The 17,916-nt window shown below is 35.9% G+C and overlaps 1 pseudogene; it reads left to right on the top strand.

The window, feature by feature from the left end:
• The first annotated feature begins 3,132 nt into the window (after positions 1 to 3,132).
• Positions 3,133 to 4,059, top strand: LOC141540483 (actin, cytoplasmic 1-like; annotated as a pseudogene).
• Positions 4,060 to 17,916: the final 13,857 nt, after the last annotated feature.

The raw sequence follows: 17,916 nt of genomic DNA, 5'->3' as shown, positions 1-17,916 counted from the left end.
TATAGTTTTTCTAGCTTTTTTGCTCATACTTAAAAAAATCTTTTGGGGTCTGTCCCTGGGGTAGGAAATTATTTACTTCTTTACCAGCTTCCTCCCAGACTGGATGGATGCAGCGGCCCCTGAGCCCGCACTAAGAGAGAGCTCTGGGAGAGAGTTCCCCACCCTCTCCCTGGAAGTGCCCCAGAGGTGATTAGCACTGCTGTGCTTCGAGGGCGTAGAATAGTGAAGACAGCAGGAAGCCCAGTCTATGTGTCCGGGTGGGGAGTGGGTGTCTGCAGCAGGTGACGTGAAAAGCCCCTGTGCTCAAACTGGAAGTGTCTGCCAGAAACCTTGGTCCCTAGTTCAAAGGTTCCGCTTCTCTGGGACTTCCTGGAGCTGAGTTCCACTCCCTCCAGCTAAGCTAGGCAGTGTGTGTTGCCTTGGGCCGTATCCACCCACTTGTCAATCTCTTAACTATTCTCAGGTGGTAGCTGAGGCCACACCCCCTGGTGCCGATTCTCTGCTGAGTCACCCCCAGGGTGGGGGGGGGGGGGAATCTAATCTGAGTTTTAAAATATTTTGGCTTTCTCTTCTGAACTGCTAAATAATTAGCAGAGAAGAGCTAACAGCCTGTGCCAGATTCCTTTACCTCAGTGGCTTCTCTGATCCCAGAGCCCCTCCCAGCGCAATGGGCGCAGTGTGCCCCTACCCCACCGTCTGTGCTGGTCTTTCTTATTCCTCCCCTGAGAACTGACCTTTCCTGTTGAAACTCCAGATTCTCTTCAGCTGGTAAGTCGTGCTTCCAGTCCTTGTGGTATCTATCAGTCCTGAGCTAATTTTGAGACTTAATTTATCTAATTGGTTGTGAGGGAGTGAGGACGTTCACTGAGTCGTGTGTTTCTTCTCCGCCATCTTGGCTCCGCCCCCCCTAAATGCCACTTTCTAAATTCTAATTAAATTTTCGTTAATTTGGCTTCTATCAAGCATTGTTTTTTCCTTTGTGTGTATGTATTTGTGAGAGTTAGATATAATTCTCATGGAGTCTCAAGGTTTATAACATTATCGATATATTTATATTTATAAAAGAATGATTCCCGTTTAAATGATTGTCATTGGGTGAAAAGTACAAAATGGTTCTTTAATGTTTGTTATTGATATTATTAGTATGCATTTCTTTCCTCTTGATAGGTCAGATTAGGGTCACTTAGTCTGCTTTCACTCGAGCAAGGAGAGCACACACACATTGAGAGAGCTGCACATGGCAGAAGGTGCTGTGTAACTCTGTGGGGAACAGCTGTATCCAATTTTGTCTTCTAAATCCATTTTATGTTCACATTAGGATCTTCCATTGAGGAGAGAATTCCCGTTTCCATTCAAGCCCTGCTGATCCTTGTTTTCCTTTTGGAAATAAAAGGGGTTCCGGAAACAGCATGAGTAGAAAATGGAACCAAACACCATGTCATGGGCCACTAGGCTGAAAGCCGTAACAAGTCAATTCTTCCATCAATGAGAAGCAAAAGTTTTCTTCTTCAAGTGAGCTCTCGGCATTTAACCTGTTGTTGGGTCAATGAACACTGAGGATGCCATAAATGAACAATGATGAACCAATCATGGAATCATCTCAACTCTGGGGAGTTTCATGTTTTGTTCCATTGAATTGCTACATTTGGATGACAATGAAATTGTCTCAGTTTAAAGGAAAAGGTAGGGGTCCATTCCTTTCATCACTATGTTTTCTTCAGTAAGATAATGTAAAAATAGCATAAGAAAGTATTATCTTTTTACTAGAGAAGCACAATAATTTTCAAATGAATAAAAATAAAATAATACTAATTTAAAATTCCATTTTCTAGTAATTTCAAGCTTATAAAGGACATTCTGTGTACCAGTTGATCCTCACAATAGCTCCATGAGTTAGCTGATGTTAGTATTATGATTTTACAAATGATGAAATTGGGGCAATGGAAATTTAAGGGATTTTGTTAGGGACACATAGCAAAATGATAAGGGCATCAATTATGATCATAAATAACTCAGATTAACATCATGCTTGGATTTTTGTAACATTTTGAGATTTATAAAAAATCATTTTTAAAATATGTGTTGAGGGATAAAAAAAATCATGTTAGGGACTAGGGCAAAAATGAAAGAAGTAGAAAATCCAGGTATTAGTTATTTATATCAGTTATTTTTTTTTTGGACTAAGAATTGGAAACTGAAGATATGTCCATCAGTTGGGGAGGGGCTAAACCAGCTGTTTTATATGATTGTAAGGAATATCGTTGTGTTGTTAGAAGGGACAAGCAGAATGATTTCAGAAAAACCTGGAAAAACTTACATGAACGGATGCATGATGAAGTGAATAGAACCAGAATAATGTTGTACAAAGTAACAGCAATTTTGTTCAATGAACTGTGAATAACTCAGCTATTCTCAGCATTTTAGTGAAGCAACATAATCCCAAAGGAGTAATGATGGAGTATATGATATGTTCCCAAAGGAAAAATAAAAGAGCTGATATTGATTGAATAAATATTGAAACTTGCTATTTTGGGAGGCAGCTAGGTGGCTCAGTGGATAGAGCACCAGCCCTAAAGTCAGGAGGACCCGAGTTCAAATCTGGTCTCAGACACTTAACACTTCCTAGTTGTGTGATCCTGGGCAAGTCACTTAACCCCAACCTCAGGGAAAAAAAAAAAAAAAAAAAAAAAAAAAAAAAAAAAAGATCCTTGCTATGCTATTTTTCATTTTCTTTCCTTTCTTTTCTTTTTTTCTTTTTTTTTTTTTTTAAGATACTGTACAAAATGACTAACATGGAAATATTTTACCTGATTTCACATGCATAATTTATGTCTGAGAGCTTACCATCTCAGGGAGGAGGAAGGAAAGAGAGGGAGAGAGGGATAGAAATTAGGATTTTAAACTTTAAATAAAAATTAAAAAAAAAAGTCTAAGTTTGTACTTTTAAGTTTCATATAAACTAGGCAGGTAAATAATACCACAGTGGAGCACATGTATTTTACTATTTTAATAAGTTAATATATATGTTGTGAGCACTTCCATCCACCATCCACTTGTATCCTCCCTTCCTTCAAGTGGAGTACTCCATTGTCTCTCTCTTGAAGGCATAAACTTACCACTTCAAAGTTTGCCATGGATGATGGTATTGCTTCTCTTGTTGTTTACACTAGCTATGGAATATGCAAAGCTGACTTTGCAGGAGATGATGGCCCTTGGGTTGTCTTCCCTTCCATTGATTGGTGCCTCAGACATGAGGATACGATGATGGACCTGGCCCAGAAAGACAATGAGGATGCGGATGAGATCCAGAGCAAGAGAGGTATTCTGAACCTGATGTATCCCATGGTATCATCCCAACTAGGATGACATGGAGAGTATCTGGCATCATACCTCCTACAATGAGCTTACCCTTAAGGAATACCTTGTGCTGTTATCAGAAGCTCCCCTGAACTCCAAAGCCAACAGAGAAAGGATTACTCAGATTATGTTTGAGACTTTCAACACCCCAGTCATGTATGTTGTCATCCAGACTGTGCTGTCCCTGTATGCCTGTGGTTGTATCACTGATATTCTGATGGTTTCTGGTGATGGTGGGACCCAGATTATGTCCATCTATGAAAGTTATGTCCTTCTCCATGCCATCCTCCAACTATATCTGACTGGCCATGATCTGATAGACTATGACATGAAGATCCTGACTGAGAGAGGGTACCATAGCTAAGAGGGCAATAATGCATGACATCAAGGAGATTTATTATATCGCCGGAGACCTCAAACAAGAAATGGCCACTGCTGCATCTAGCTCTTCTCTGGAAAAGAACTAAGATCTTTCTGATAATAAGGCAATCACCACTGGCAATGTCAAATTCTGTTAGGTTCTTACTAAGTGTTAATGAGATAGAGATATTCTTACTAAGGGCTAAGTCAGTACTTAACAATTCTCTAGTTCCGGCCTTTCCTGGGAGTTTTACTTGTGAACTCCTGGGGAGGAGCAAGTTCATTGGTTGAAGTAATTTTTCCCAGAAGCCCTTGCATTATCCCACGCTCATTCTCTGGGAGGATAAAAGAGGTCAGCACTAGAGAAATAGAGTCTTGTCTAGGCCAGACTTGAGAAGGCACTCTAGAGGAAGAAGTCTCTCCTCCAGACCAGAGAGTGATCAGCAGTTTCTGGAGACAACAGCACATTACAAGATTCCAATGACTAGAATCTTTCTTCCAAGCATCCTTCTTAGGGATGGAATCTTATGGAATCCATGAAACTTTTCAACTCAATCAGGAAGTGCGATCTTGACATCCATAATGATCTGTACACCAATACCATCTTATCTGATGGTACCACAATGCCACAATGCACCGTGACATTGCTGACAGGATGCAGAAGGAGATTATGGCCCCAATCTCCAGCACAATGCAAATCAAGACCATTGCCCCACCTAGTGAAAATACTATGTCTGGATCAGAGGCTTCATCCTGGCATCTCTTTCCACTTTGCAACAGCAGTGGAACAGCCCTTCATTGTCCACTACAGATACTTTTAAATAGATTATTTGTGGGTTTTTTGATTGTTTTTTTTTCCCCAAAGGGTGTGAGATTGTAATTGCCCAAAGGAGATAGGATTGGAATAGCTTTTTTTTTTTTTTTGGGGGGGGGGCACTCGATTTAGGATTTAAAAACTGAAATGGTGAAGGGGATGAGCAGTCTAAGTATGTTGGAGGCAAACATCCCAAACATCCTCACTGTTCTACAATGTTACAATGTGTCTTCAGGAATCTAATTGGACATAATTTTTTTAAATAAATCATTCTGAATATTATATAATACATTGTTTCAGAGCCTCTGTGAAGAGCTGTCTTGCTCTACAGGTACAGCAAATGAGCTACTTAACAAAACTGTAGACAGGGTAGGGGGAGGGAGGAGGGAAGGTAGAAGTATTGCTTTACATGTAAATAATGACCCTTTAAAGCAAAAAAGCAAAAACAAAAACAAAAAACAAAAAAAAATTGTGTCTTTTGCCTTAATACTCCCTTTTAAAATTGTCAGAGCAATAATGAAAAGCCCCCTAAATTCCCTCCCTTCCCCCAATATAAATGCAAGTGAAAACTATTTTTTATAATTATAACATTTTTGACAGTACATATGCATAGGTAATTTTTTACAACATTATCCTTTGTACTTCCTTCTGTTCTGAATTTTTTTCCCTCCTTCCCTCCACCCCCTCCCCTAGATGGCAGGCATTCCCATACATATTAAATATCTTATAGTATACCCTAGGTACAATATATATGTGCAGAACCCAATTTTGTTGTTGTTGTTGTTGCAAAGGAAGAATTTTATTCAGAAGGTAAAAATAACCTGGGGAGAAAAACAAAAAATGCTCACAGTTTACACTCATTTCCCAGTGTTCCTTCTCTGGGTGTAGCTGATTCTGTCCCTCATTGATCAAATGGAATTGGATTAGCTCTTATCTATGTTGAAGATTTCCACTTCCATCAGAATACATCTTCATACAGTATTGTTGTTGAAGTGTATAGTGATCTTCTGGTTCTGCTCATTTCACTCAGCATCAGTTGATTTAAGTCTCTCCAAGCCTCTCTGTATTCCTCCTGCTGGTCATTTCTCACAGAGCAATAATATTCCATAACCTTCATATACCATAATTTACCCAACCATTCTCCAATGGATGGACATCCATTCATTGTGAAAACTTTATTTTAGTCTGACTTTTGAGATTGCTGCTAGTACATGGGTGAGGGGAAGAACTTTACTCGTAGAGTGACTTAAGACCAGTTCAAATAAAAGTGCACACTTTGAAAGAAGCAAGTTGATATACTTGTGATCTCAGCAATATGGATAATTTATCAATTGATGAATATCAAATCTCACTGATGTTCTTTCATCTGAGAATCTTTTGTCCATGTATGTTTCCATAAATTCCTTGCCAGAAGGGAGACCCTACCAAACATGACGAGCAGGGGCCCTCATTTTCTCAAATTTACACAGCTACTGATCCTAAAGTGGATGTTTGTTAAATTAAAATTTAGATGATCCACTTAACTTCCTGTCAAATATTTCTTAATCATTGTTCCACCATGCATGAAGAAAAAGTCAAACAACATGCATTTGTTTATTCAGTGCTTATTATTGGCCAGGACTGTTATTTCCCATTTCTTTTTAAGTCAGAGATCTGACTGAATATCTCCTCTGCTCAAAGCCTTGAAGCATCCATATTGTCAGCATGATCAAAGTCAAAATTCTCGTACTGGCAATTAGTGTCTTCACTAGTTTGGATACACACTCCCTTATTTTCAATGTATTCCCTTTTACACACTATACTCCAGCCACCTGGACTACTACCTACCCCTCAAATTCAACAAACCACCTCTCTTATTCATGTTTTATCAAAAGTCTCCTTCCATGCTTGGAATACATTCCCTTTCATTTTGTTTTCAGAAGCTTGCTATTTGTTAAATACATGATTGAAGGTTCACCTTCTTGAAGTCTTCCCTGAGCTCCATCCGATTTAGTAGTGTCTATCTCTACAAATTTTATTGCTAATCCTTTGGCAAACTGTATCCTCATCTTCAAACTGGAAGGCAGGCTCCTTGACGGGAATTTTTCCCGTCAACGTTTTCTTAGCTTTATGCCTCATATACAGGGATTATATGATTGATGCTGTAGAAATTCAATTATTACTATTAATCTGAATGTCAGCTCTTCTCTGCCACTTCCAGATTCATGACAAAGTGACAAATACTAATTGTTTCTTCAGGCTACTCTCCTCCTGGACATCTGTTTTGCTTCTAACACCAACTTTCTCTTAACACTGCACTAGTTAACAAAGAAGAAACCATCAATTTGGACCTCTTGGGATAGCTATCCATCACCCACATCATCAACATATCTTCTCACTGGATTTCATTGGGAACCATCTTGTATGATTCTTTCAAAGAATTAAAAGAAACCATTTCACTGAATAAAGGCATTTCCTCATTACATAGTCTCTACCCTTCAGACATAAGACATGGCCATGTTCCATCTTTCAGGTTGGCCACGATTCCACCTACCAAGAGAGCTACTATTTCAGGCCTAGAAGCACAGGCAAGAATGTTGCTAGTGACTCTTGTCATTTCTGTCTTGATTGAGTCTCTGAGACCCATTTGGGATTTTCTCAGTGATTTTCATTTCCAGGAGTGGTTTCCATTTCCTCTGTCAGCTTATTTTACAGATAAGAAACTGAGACAAGCAGGACTAAGTGATATCTGCCCAGGGCATCACAGCTAGTAAGTGTCTGAAACCAGATGGAAGAGCAGGACAATGAGTCTTTCTGATTGTAGAAACGATACTCTAACTTTTGAATCACCTAACCAGCCCTAGTAGACAATCAGGATTGATAGATTCATATATTTAGAACAAGGAAAACCATAGAGAATATCACAGAATTCAATCTCAATAATCATATGGATAAAAGATCTATCACTGTGGCTATTCTTTTCAGTAATGCAAATCCTTATATGCTTACATTTATTTCCAACCATTAAAGTCACTATGGAATTGAGTCCTACAGTGGGCAAGGGGACTTCCTCAATTATATCAAGAAAATGTCACATTTACCAGATTTAAAGATAATTCCGGTTAAAGAAAAAAAAAAAAAAAACAGTCAGTAGAAAAGCAAACCCATGTATTTACAGATTTAGAGATAGGATATGTTTTCAGCACAATATAAACTTAATTTTTTTCTTTCCTAACATCATAAGGTTACCAATGGTTGCAACATATTTAATTAACACTCATTCCTCTCTGTCACCCCTATGATCTGTTCATCTTATGTGATTTATTTCTTTAATAATATAATCTGTGGAACTTCATAATTCCTTATTCATATTTCCCAGTCTTTTCTTAATTACCATATGCCTTTATATTTTGATTTGGTCAATAGTTTTATTTCAATTTCTTTCACATATCTGATATTCTATGATTTGTAGCCATGCAACCATGTATTATAAATATTTCTTCTAGCTTTCTCTCCTTTATCGAGAGTCTTAATTCTTTTGGCTTCCTCCCATACTTTTGGATTTTCTAACCATCTCTATGCAGATGACAAGTCGATCCATATATCCTGATCTGAAAGACCACATCAATAATGGATATTGCAAACACTGTCCAGTAGGCTTCTCAAACTTAAGTTCAAAAGAGAATTCATTGTCTTATATACACACCTTGACTCCTTCAGGCTTTCCTATTTCTATCAAAAGTGCAACCATTCTTTCATTCTGAGGGTCTAGGGTTCAAGTCCCTGTTCAGGCACCAAATTGCAATGGTCCAATCTAGCTCCTCTGAAGGACTCAGAATAAGTCCTTGTCAGGATAAGCAAAAGTCTTTGCCCCACACTGGGCGCCAATTTGTAATGTGCTGTTGTCTCCAGAAACTGTTGATTGCTCTCTGGGAGGAGATCTGCTGTGTCAACTCAAATCTCTCAGACAGATTCTTCTTCCTGTAGAGAGCCCTTGTCTCCAGATAGTTGCCATCAACTATGGTCCAGAGTAGTGATTTCCCTTCCTGCAGAAAGCTGCCTCAAATCTGGTCCAGACAAGACTCTTATCTCTCAAGTGCTGCCCTCTTTTATCCTCCCAGAGAATGGGCGTGGGCTAACACAAGGGCTTCTGGGAAAAATTACTTCAACCAATGAACGTGCTCCTCCTAAGCATGCAAGCTCTTCCCCAGGAGTTCACAGAAGTAAAACTCCTAGGAAAGGCTGGAACAACAGAATTGTTAAGTACCGACTTAGCACTTAGTAAGAACCTAATAGTTAATGGCCCCAGTCATCCTGTATTCCATATTATTCCTCCCTAAACATGTCTAAAATGTTGCCATGTGATAGCAATTCTATCTATTGGTACAGATTTCTCATATCTTTCTATGAGAGTGGAAAATACATTAAATACTTTATATATCCCAACCATTCTATTACGCACTTTAAAATATTATTTTACTTGATCTCATGACAACCCTGTGAGGTAAAAGCTACTATTGTTTTCATTTTACAATTGAGGAAACTCAGGCAAATAATGTTTAAATGATTTTTTCATCATCATACAGCTAATATATGTTTGAGACCATATTTGAATACAGGTCTCCTGACTCTAGACTGTGTTTTCTCTGTACAATTTAGTTGACTCCACATAACCATTTCCCTTGTCCCTACCCTCATATTAATTTCCTGGATTATTGAAGTAGCTTCTTAATTGGTCTCTCTTTTTTCATTTTTTCCTATAGTAACCTGTTACATAATTGTAAATATGATTTCCCTTAAACACAGGGGTGGCAATGTCATTGTCTTGCTTAAAATACTTCTGGTAGCTTCCTAGTATTCCCTGAATGAAATAGAAACCATTCATTTATTTATAATATATGCTTTTTATCTTTTCTAGCTTTTTATTTTGAATAACTCATTAATTCTCATTTTGTATTCCTTGCTTTGCTGTAGAACAAGCACACCCATTTCCATGCTTTTGCATTCTCTTCTTCTTAGAATGTTCCTTACTTATGCCTGTGATAGCTTCATGTTTCCTTCAAAGTTATTTATATACTTCTTCATGTGGGGATTAAACTTATCCTACCTATTATAAAAATGACCAAGGCAGAACTCTGAGCCAATGACACTTGTTAGGGTTCCATGGTTCCTTCTAATGAAGGGGATCATAGATTTTCTTCATGCTCTGATATGACTCCTCCTTTCAGGGCCCTATATTTATAAGGCTAGATGTCCAGGCATTCAAGCATAGCTCTACCAAATGGAGAATGATTTCCCTTATTGATATGTGATGCATATACTAAAATAAGCAAAATAATATGTCAGCATGGTTATATGTTGTGTGAATTAAGAAATATCTCCTCACAAGATGAGCTGGTTTCTCCTTAGGTTAGACTGGAAGAAATAGTATAAGATATCACAGTCAACGATATAAGTGGTCCATAAGCTAGTCACCTATTATTATTGGACAAGAGAATTGTTTGGAGGAAAAAAAATATTTTGGGGAGGTAATTCCATGTAGTTGAGTAATATCTGTCATGCTGGATTTTGTCACCTTGACAAGAAAAAAAAATGAGGGTGGGATATCTACTAAACTTCCTATGATTAAATGAACTTAGAATCTGCAACAATTATGAACCACAGAACTTTGATATAATTTTATCAAATTGACTAATAGTGATTGGAATAGAGTACGGGTCCACATGAATGAATGTTCACAATGCTATTTGATGTCTTTCCTGCTCTCTTCCTAATTGTTTTTGCTCCTCCCCTAAAATACTTTGTAATTGTTTTTGTATTGCTTATTTATTCAGGTTTCATTGCTAAATGTTTTTAGTAGCTAGTTCTCAAAAAAAGATTGTGTTTATGTATATATACACACACAATCTATACAGACATACATACACATATATACATTTACACAATCTATCTATCTATATATATATGTATGTATATATATATATATGTATATATATACACACATGCATACATGCATACACACACACGCACACACGCATATACACACGCATACACGCATACGCACACACGCACACACGTATACATATACATATATACATATATATATATATACATATACATACATATATATATATATATACACATATATACATATACATATATATGTATATATATATATATGTGTGTATATATGTGTATATATATGTGTATATATACGTATATATACACACACATATATATATATATATACATATATATGTATGTACATATATATGTATATGTATATACATATATATGTATATGTATATATGTATGCATTTCCATGGCATAAATCAATACCTACATATACATACCTACGTACATTTTGAAATATATTTATACCTTGGAAATAGGCAAATAAATCAGGTTTTAATTGATTGTTTTGTTGATTATTAAAACAAACAATTGATGGAGAAGGTGTTAATTCAAATTCACCTTACCAGAATGTCATATGAAATTATTGATTAATAAATAATACATTAACATTTTCTCCATCAGTTTGTTAGTTTGTTGGTTAGATAACCAGCAAAACAACCAATTAAAGCCTGATTTATTTGCCTATTTCCAAGGTGTAAATGCTCATAATGAAAACTGAATAATTGTTTTTTGTGAGTCAAGATGCTCTGGCTCCATCTGGTACCACATATTTGTGTTCGTGTTATTCCCCCAGTGGATTGTAGGGAGTTTGGGCTTACAGAATCCTTTTGCTAGCAAAGTGCTAAAATAAAATCTAAACACAAAGCAGTCTATATCTGATCATACTATTGCTGGAGTCATCAAAGGCAAAGTTTCTTTGTACTATTAAATGTATGCACACATAATACATGACATAAATGGAAGGAGACATTCCCCCATTGTTCCTTTAGCCTTCTCCTATGACTTGTTGTTCAAATATGGCCATGAATTTTTGATATTCCCCTGACAGACTGATTGGGATCTCCCAATAACAATTATTTAAATGAGGAAAAATTCATACCCTTCTATTTGGTCACATATTCAGGCAATTCATTTTTCACTTTCTTATCTTAGTTTCCAAGTCAATTGAATTGCTAAGATGTCTTCATTTTGTTTCTTCTCTATTTCTCAGATCTGCTTCCTCTCCCTTTACACACTTACCATACTAGTACAGCTCACAATTGTCTCTTCTGGACTATTTCAATAAAACTTCTACTTGATCTCGTTGCTTCCAGACTTTCTCCAATCCACCCCATTATCTACAGAGCCTCGGGATGAAAATCTAGTGTTTGTTTCATTGCTGTTAGTATAGAATTTGATCAATAAGATCATTAGAATCAAATGACTAATGCTAGTTATTGACATTTTTTCTATGTCTTCTCATTGGTTCACTTGAAGGATTTTCACATCAAAATGTTCTTGAGGAATAGAGTTCATGATTTCACCTCACTTCTCAGAAATATACATTTATTCCACTAAATCAAACAGGTCTTCAGGTTGGTCTGTAAAGGCCGTCACTATATGGATTCAGTTTTCTTTTCCAGCTATTTCCTTACATCACTCCCATTTTATATTACCAAACTGGTCCCTCCGTATCCCACTGCTGTCTTTTGAACAAACTGTCCCACATGCATGGAATGAACTACTACTTTCTTACCTCTGCCTTTCAGAAGCCCTAAGTTTATTCTAAGTTCAGTTCCCATGCTGACAACTATAGGAAGCCTTTTATCTGATTGGATTTCAAGTGACCACAAATCCCTTAATGTGTTCAAAGTGCCATTTAAATAGCTAGTTGGTTTAGCTCAGTCACAGAGAAGATTTTTGGAAGGCTACATGACATAGTGGTTTGAGTGTAGAATTAGGAACAAGGAAAATGTGAATATAAATCCCACCTCTGATTCATGGGATCTGTGTGACATGGAATGTCATTGTCTTCTCCAAGTCTTATTTTATTTTTTCATATGTAAAACGGAATTAATCCTGTTTATACAATGTACAACCCATGGTTATTGTGAGATGTAACTTAAGTATGTGTACGCTATTTCACACACTTCAAAGTAACAGATATATACCAAATATTTAAATTCTCTGCAATATCCTTTTTTAATTTTTTTTGCAATATCCTTTTAATGCATTAGAACTCAAGATATTAATTAATGTCATGAAAAGAAGAACAAGAAATACTTCTTAAAGTAAATACTCAATATGCATTCGGACATTATTAAGGAAGAGAAAGTATGATTTAATGGATAGCGTACTGGCCCCAGAATCACAGGGAAATAATGAACAATCTGCCTCATCTTTATGAAATGTATGAGTGTGTGCAAACCATCTAAACTCTGTGAGCTTCAATAACCTTTTCTGGAAATGTGTATGACCTATCTCAAAGGCCTGCTATGGAGATAATTCATGTACTTTTTTTCTTCAAACTTCAAAGATGTATTCATACAATGGAAACTGGATGGGATCATGTAGAGGGAGCTCAAATTAAAATTAGGAATACTTGACTTCAAGTCAGTTTTCATAAATTTTTATATACTGTGTTATCATAGGTAAATCATTTATTCTTTCTGGATACCATTTCCTGATAGATAAAATCGATGATTAAAATATGTATATTCTATGGTTGTTATAAGAAAATGGGTGGTGTGGAGCAAATGTTAGTTATATATCGAATCCTTGGTACAAATGCTTTCTGAATATGTATTTAAATCATCATCATCACCATTATCATCATCACTGGCTATCCTATGAGTATTAAGTAGAGTGGTGAAGAATATTTATATACAGTTTTATAACAGTACAAGTACAATAAAAATAGCATAATTCTGTTACCAAGAAATCACCATACTATTTAACATTTATAGACTTATCACCTGTGTGCCTAATGATTTATAAGAAATCTAAGTAAATCTGGTTACTTTTTTCTCTAATAAGACTTCTGATTCAGAGAAATTAACATATCTTTTTTTCATTGAGCAATACAATTCAGCCTTCTATGCTCTTTAGACCCATAAAGTGTCTAACTTCAGCAGACTCTTAAAAAAGGCAGCCCATTGCATATAGAGAAATCTCCCCCAAACAATGTTTGACCTTCTTGAAGAGAAAGCCAGGCCAATCTTAGAAGAATTTAATCCCTTGTCACTTAATTACATCTCTTGTAAAAAAAATTAAGGGGGGATGAGCTACTTTTTCCAGCTTTCCTTATTTTTTAATGTTTCTGGAATGAGGAAATGTCATTTATAATAATAGTATTAATTTAAGTCTATTGACCAGATAAGTGCATATTAGTTATATGATTGTTAACATCAGAATTACAAAGGAAAAGATACATACACACACACATACACACACACACACACACACACACACACACACACACTATAAATGAAGAAAACAGTGAATTTGTTTAATGCTTGATGAAAACCCCCTTAGTCGTTCTATGGTTTCCAAAAACAAAAACTTCATCCCCACAAGTAAATAGTCTGTTCACTTTGATATGTGCCTCTTTGATGTGGCCTTCATTGTCACTAAGCAGAGGTCAAAGCAATGCGACCTTGAAATGTTAAGATGAAGCAATAAAAATCAAACCAAGCAAAAAATGCAATGAAGCAAGAAATAGGAAGGGAGGAGAAAAAAAAAAAAAAAAAGAATCCCTCAAGTTAACTTGATGTTATGTCCAACAAAAATTAGTATTATTTGTATCTTTACTTTTCATATACACCTTAAGAGAGAAATTATCTTCTTTTTTATCTCTTTATTTCCTCTTCTGCAGAGGTAAAGGAGTAAAAAAATTCAAGGTGTTCTCTTTAAAAGGATACCAGGAAGGATCAATTGAAAATTTTCAGAAAAATAATTTAATCATGGTATTAATCACAGTTCAAAGACTCACAGAGAGAGAGAGAAAGAGAGTTTCAGAACATATGATGCTATTTGGCAAGGTGTTTATTAAGTCTCAAAGTCAGCACCACATGACGAAATACCATAATGTCATCATTGCCAAATAGAGTTTTAGCAATTTAGCAGTTTTCAAGAACTCTTACACTTATGAGAAGTACCACTCCTTGCACACTACATTCGACATAATTCTTTGCTTTCATTACCATTCCCTTGGTAGACTTCATGTTCTCTTTGATGAAGTCACCATCTTTTCCTTTCTCTCGGAATAGTAGTGATTGCTTACTATTTTAATTAAATGCTTCTCATAGATTTGCATTGTACCGCTATTTCTTCCAAATGTTCATGTTAAGTAGAGCTAAAAAGATGAAAGAAAGCATATGCAAGAGAACCATATAATAGCTCATTTTGAAATAAATTGAAGCATATTCTAATGCACAGGAAAATAAGAAAGAAAACTACAGAGACAAAAATCCATGTGATCATAATGAGTTTTTTTTTCAGAATTTTAACAAGAATTCTGATAGCAATATCTGTTAGATTCTGATTTGTGATTTGATCAATATAGAATATACAATTTCCGTAGTATAGCCTCAAAATTAGTTTCCAATTTGTCATTTATAGACTCATCAGTGACATTGAGATTTGCACAGAATCATAAAGCTAGTATGTAGAAGGGGCAGGAATTGAAATCATATTCCTATATTTCTGAGAGAAGCTTTCTATATGTTTTACAATTTGGGGTGTTATGCTTTAAAGGTAAACAGGTAGTAGAGAAGATAAAACACTAACTTTGGAATTTGAAAGAGTTCAAAACCTGTATCAGACATATTGCTTCTTGTTTGATTCCATGGAAACCACTCATCTCTCCCTTTAATTTTCTTTTCTAAATAAACAACTTGTTTTCCCAACAACTACTCCCCTTGTTTTCAAACCCAAGACTTTTCCATGGAAATTGGTATTCCATGATATTCTAAGGAATACCATCCCCCTTCCATCTCATATCCAAAAAAACCTCAGATTTGGATATTCAATACCTTTGCAAAATGTCAAGTTGTCTCTCCCCTTTGAAGGGCTAGAGGGAGGGGTAATAATTTCTTCTCAGAGCCTACTTTTAGAGAAGACTCAGAGTATTCTAGTTAACTTTGTCCTTTGTGCTGTTTTACTTGGATTTAAATGTTAGGATTACAAGGTGAGAACTCAGCTTGTCTAAACAATTCTGTAGCTCCGAATTCAAGCCTTTGGTTCAGGCCTTTGAAGGGAGTTTACACCTTTGAACTTCTGAGGTAGAGTTTACATGTTTAAAAGAACTTTGCACCTTTAAGAGGAGCAAGTTCATTGGTTGAAATATTTCCCCAGGCCACATTGAGTTCTCTCATGTCCATTCTCTGGGAGGATAAAAGAAGACAACATTGGGCCTGGATTAGCAGTTTGGATTGGGGAAGGACAGGAGCTGGAGGAGATTCAGAGCTCCCAAGAAACCTGCTCATCAACAAAAGATTTTACAGAGAAAAGAGATCTCCTCCTAGAGAAGGATTATAATTGGAGAGACAACAAGATTTTTACATTTTGACGCCCAAGGTGGGGCCAAGACTTTTGCTTATCCTGGCAAGGACTTCTTCTGAACCTTTCAGAGGAGCTAGCCCAGATCTTCTCGTTTAAATCCACTATGTTCTACTGTCTCACCTAAATCCAATTCACAACTAATTAAAAGTATCACCATGTGATATTATTGATTCTTTTTGATAAAAAATAAGGATGAATAATAATAAATTATAAGCTTGAGATCTGTAGAGTCTTTCTATGTCTTGCATCCCTGTTGCTTAGCATAGTACCTGCCACATAGTGGACTGATAAGTATTTAATTATTTTTTATTGACCATTGACCTACAAGGAAAAATGAGGTCATTGGACTAGAGAGCCTCCATTTATGATCACCAGAGATGTAAGGGATCTTAGAAGTCATCAAGTTCAATCTTTTATTTTGCAGTTTAGAATTTGAGCTCCGGGAAGGTTGTGACTTGCCAAAAATGATGCAAGTAGTAATTTAATAATTTCTTATATTCTCAGCTACTTCTCATTGATTGGTTGTTTCTTGAAATAAATGCTTATTAATCTGATTATTCGTTTCCTTCTTGAACTTCCACTTTCTCAAAAAGTTTCTAGGCCAACCATGTGTACTTGATTAGAAACATTGGATGGTTTTGCAACTTTCAGGAAAATAGGACACAACTAAATATACTTAGAGGTAAAATATAAAATCTCATTTCTTATGCTCACCAGTGCAGGAGTGCCTTTGGCATTATACCCACATTATGCCCATTTCCAATGTCCTATGAATAATCTGCATATCAATGTTTAAATAAAGTTAATAAATCAATAATTATGGCTAAGTAACTCTTTTAAAAACATTACAATATTTGAGAGCATTATTCACTTAAGACTAGAGATGTAGATCTGAAAGTATATTAAGATGTCCTACTGCTTCCAGCTGCTTCCCAATGTAAACTTATTTCCTACTAGTTATTTGTCAAATAGTCATCTGTCAATAGATATTTTTTCAATGCATGGTAGTGCTGTGCATGTAGTCCTGAGCTTGGAGTTAGGACTAAATGGTTCAAATACAATCATACCATACTGAATATGGTCAAAGGTGTATGTACTGCCTCTTTTCTACAATATGATTCAAACCAATTCCAATGATCTTGTGATGAAGAGAACCATCTATACCCAGAGAGAGGTCTGGGGGAAGTAAGTGTGGTTCATCACATGGCATTTTTACTTTTTGTTGTTTGCTTGCATTTTATTTTGCTTTTCTTTTTTTCTTGTGTGGCATGATAATTGTATAAATATGTATGCATATATTGGATTTAACATATATTCTTACTATTTTTAACATATATTGGACTACTTGCCATCTAGGGGCGGCATGGGGGAAGGAGGGGAAAATTGAAACACAGGATTTTTCAAGGGCTAATGTTGAAGAATTGTCTGTGCATGTTTTGAAAAATAAAAAGCTTTAATTTAAAAAATTGTGTATGTATGTCTGAGCGGGTGTTTTTAAAACAAGCATTAACATTTGGCAACTCCCTAGAGATCCTTTTTTCAAAATTTATAGATAGATTTTTGAATAGTATTCTTTAATTTCCTAGTCATGTCCAACAATTTATGAATTTATTTGCTGGGTTGTTTTGTTTTGTTTTGTTTTGTTTTGTTTTGTTTTGTTTTGTTTTGCCAAAACATTTATAGCTGTTTGCCATTTCCTTTTTCAACTCATTTTATAGATAAGGAAACTAATGTAAACAGGATTAAAACATCTTATCCATGTCAAATAGTGTCCAAAGTGAAATTTGAATTCTGATCTCTAGTCTGAGGCTTTTATCCACCATAGCCTATAGATAGCTCTATTAAGATGCAAAGTTAATTTCTTGGATTTTGGTAGAGGACGGGCTTTGTTGCATGTGGAATGTCTAAGACTTAGAACTAAATGAAACTTAGAAAAATCTAAGTGCGGT

Source organism: Sminthopsis crassicaudata, chromosome 4, assembly GCF_048593235.1.
Source record: "Sminthopsis crassicaudata isolate SCR6 chromosome 4, ASM4859323v1, whole genome shotgun sequence".
Lineage (NCBI taxonomy): Eukaryota > Metazoa > Chordata > Mammalia > Dasyuromorphia > Dasyuridae > Sminthopsis > Sminthopsis crassicaudata.
The sequence above is the reverse complement of the archived record's forward strand: the minus strand, read 5'-3'. Positions and strand labels throughout refer to the sequence as shown.